The sequence below is a fragment of the Ursus americanus genome, chromosome 3 (genome assembly GCF_024610735.1).
Source record: "Ursus americanus isolate L20-20 chromosome 3, mUrsAme1.1.p, whole genome shotgun sequence".
Taxonomy (NCBI): Eukaryota; Metazoa; Chordata; class Mammalia; order Carnivora; family Ursidae; genus Ursus; species Ursus americanus.
In genome coordinates this window covers 33,488,876-33,492,268 of record NC_142129.1, presented here as the reverse complement: position 1 = coordinate 33,492,268, position 3,393 = coordinate 33,488,876, and the positions used below count along the sequence as shown (strand labels likewise).

Genomic DNA, 3,393 nt, shown 5'->3' with positions numbered 1-3,393 from the left:
CCAGCAAGACCCCAAGACCTGACCTTTACTGCCCACCTGCATGTACCCACCAACCTTTGTCCCACATTTTCTTTAGGTTCTTCATTCCAGCTTATCTTTTAACTCAGGCAGAAGACCCAGAGGCAAAGCATCCCATGACAGAAATGGAAACTACCCCTGGCAAGCAGGAAGACTAAGAGCTCTGCAGGCCCAGACCACCCAGGCCAGCTTGAGCTCAACCCTGACTCATACTGAGGCGGACGGACCATGGAGTGACCAACAGTTGCCTCTGTGTCCTTAGAATGCTAAAGTCTCCATTCAAAGAGAAGCACAGACAACCAAAGGAATTGGTGCCTTTTGCAGGACTGAAATCATGCCAGGTCCAGAAACTGATGCCCAATTCCATTTCACTGGTATCAAAAAATATTTCAACTCTTAACACTCTCACAGGCAGAACGAATTGTGTACTGACCACATACAGAGGCATTGCTTTGATGGTCTTCAAGTTAAGGTCTAAAAAAACAACAGCTGTGAAAGCAACATAAACGGATTTTTACTTATACCTCATCTGTTAAGTTCCCATGCCTGGAGCAGCTAATGTCAACTCATCATGTGATACATAATTTGTACAATAAATTATGAACCTGGAAAAAACCCAAAAACAAAAAACCAAGAGGAGCACAAATGTCATGAACATACGATGTACGTACAGGCCTGTTTCCTCAGAGCACATGCATGAGTGACATTTTGTGCTCCCTTCTACATACAATGACAAAACTCCCCTTTCTGAATATTCATCCTAACCCTAAATGAGAGAAACCCATTTACCCTTACTCAGGGGGTCATGACTTTGGAAGTTATTCCCTAGGACCTCCTTATTTGCTGCAAATAAAGTTTCCTTTGTGTGACAACTCTACTTGCTGTAGTTCCTATCTATAACTCACCAAGGAACAAACTCACATTAGCTGGATTACACATTCTCAGATGCCTTGGAAGTTCTAGGAAAGAATAAGAGAGAAAAACATGTCTATTTAAATGTCTATTTGGCAAAGCTGCAATGGATTAAGTCATTTTGACTTGTATTCCTTCATTTCTGGCTAAATCTACGTCTGATCTGGGAAAAGTGGCAGAGTGCAGACTTCTGGGGATAATCTTGTAGAATGAGGAATCAACAGGCTAAAGAAACATAGTTTTTCTAACTCTTGCTTAATTGGTTTTTTATGATTAAAATGGAGTCTGAGATTTTGTTGTGGTTGCTGTTATATAACCTGTATTCCCTTTTAATTGTGTTCAAATGTACTTATTTGTCAGAAAAGTTTGAAAGGGATATGGAATTATACTGAGGACAATCAAATAAAATAAAAGGTTACAATTTCATGGTATGTTGAATTCTGGTGAATTTGAGTTGTTTTCCATTAAGATTCTGGTCTGTATGTATTAGAAAAATAGTTAACCATGCTGCCTTACTTGGATTCTTGCCCATTTTGTCAAAAGGTGGAATTCAAATAAGTGTTCATAAATTGTGTTCAAATGGGACCAAATGTGCACCCAGAATATGATTAAAAAGGGCCTTTTGTGATGATACATAGACACAGAAAAAAATTAATACTGCATACTCATGTGTTTTATTGAGTGAAATTCTGTAAGGTGAGTTTCATAAAACAAATTTCCAGCCTGTTTGTTCAGCTGGTTTGCCCATCACATGTAACATTTCTCACTGCATTAGCACTTATTCTAACTTTTACTTTTGGTTCAAATACTAAGACAATACACTATATTTTCCATCTACTGAAGCATTCCTAAAGCTGCACAAGGAAAATATGGTTTAAGATTAATGTCTTTGATCAGTCATTCACTTTTCATTGTTAGTCCACCCAAATTGCATTCCTAGTAAGTTATCTAGACACAATTATGTAGCAAGGTCCATATGAACCAAGGGCCTAGAAACAACTGCTAAACTATACACAGAAAAAAAAAATACAAGAAAAAGAGGAATGGAGTATTTAGCTTCCATCCTTTAAGGCACAACTTAAATATACTTTACTTCAAGTCTTCAAGTAAAGACTTGAATCTCCTCAAAAGCAGTGACCTTTTTTCTCACTGAAGTTCAACAGTCCTTGTCAAAATTTTAATGTGCAGGCTGTTGATGGCAGGTTCCTTGAAGACAGGGGCTCTGTCTGATCTATCTTCTTATTCACTACAGTGCCTCACAGGGGGAGGAACTTAATAAATACTAACTTATTAAATATTATTCAGTAAGTAAATAAAGACAAACCAATTTTAATGAAATGTCTCTTTAGCAATACCTACAAATTCCGTGTAACAATGTACGAACTAACTCCAAGTAATATCTTGCCACAAAAGACAGACATTTTATACATTAGCTCCTAACTCCTGGAACATAATTCACTAGGTAGGCATACAATTTGCTGGAGGGCTCCTCTCGGTCATCTAGAAGTTAGGCAGCACAATGGGGACTCAGAGATCAGGGTCCACTTATAGACATGTTTTAGCCTGCACAGTTTTGAAAAACGTCATGTAACTTGTTGCGAACACGGCAAACATTAGGGGGTACTACATATAAATTTGCATTTCCAGGTTATCTTGCAAAAGTGAAAAAACTGACCACCCTGGACTCACATGTCTGCATGGCAACATTTAGATGAAGCTAAGACACTGCTGAGCCCTTAGTTGGAGCACATGTTCTTCTGAGCACCAAGATCTACACCTACTAGTCTTCACTTAGCTGCATGAGTGCTCTAATCACCTGACTTAGTATATCACCTTTTCTAAGGCTTTAAAAAATTATTTTTTAAAATACGGTTAATCAGGCAAGAACGCTAATTACTAGCTGTGGTAGGCTGAATACTGGATCCCCAAAAATGTCCAAGTCCTAATCTCCAGAATCTATGAATATGTTACTTTATAAGGCAAAAGGGATTTGCAGATATAATAAAATTAAGAACCTTGAGATGGAGAGATTATCTTGGATTATCGCATGCCTCTTTAAAAATAGAAGAAGGCAAAGAAATTACGACTTGAGAAAGTCTCAACCTGCCATTGCTAGCTTCAAAGATGGAGGAAGGGGCCATGAGACAAGGAATGCAGGCATCCTCTAGAAGCTAGGAAAAAAGGAAAGAGATTCTCCCCTAGAACGTGTGGAAGTACATAGTCCTGCCAGCACCTTGATTTTAGCCCACTGAGACCCATTTCAGGCCTCTGACCTCTGGATTTTAAAATAACAAATTTGTGTTAAGTTGCTAAACTTGTGATAATGTGTTACAGCAGCAAAAGAAAACTGATACAATATCTTACATATAATGTAAAGCATTGTTCAATTTAAGGTTCCTGAAGCAGTAGTTATAGGAACTTATAAAGATGCTGATATGGTGGTTGTAAATTAAATAATGAAGA

General features: G+C 38.0%; 1 pseudogene; it reads left to right on the top strand.

The window, feature by feature from the left end:
* The first annotated feature begins 352 nt into the window (after window positions 1-352).
* LOC123789567 (ATP synthase F(0) complex subunit k, mitochondrial pseudogene) lies at window positions 353-530 on the top strand (annotated as a pseudogene).
* The last annotated feature ends 2,863 nt before the right edge of the window (window positions 531-3,393 follow it).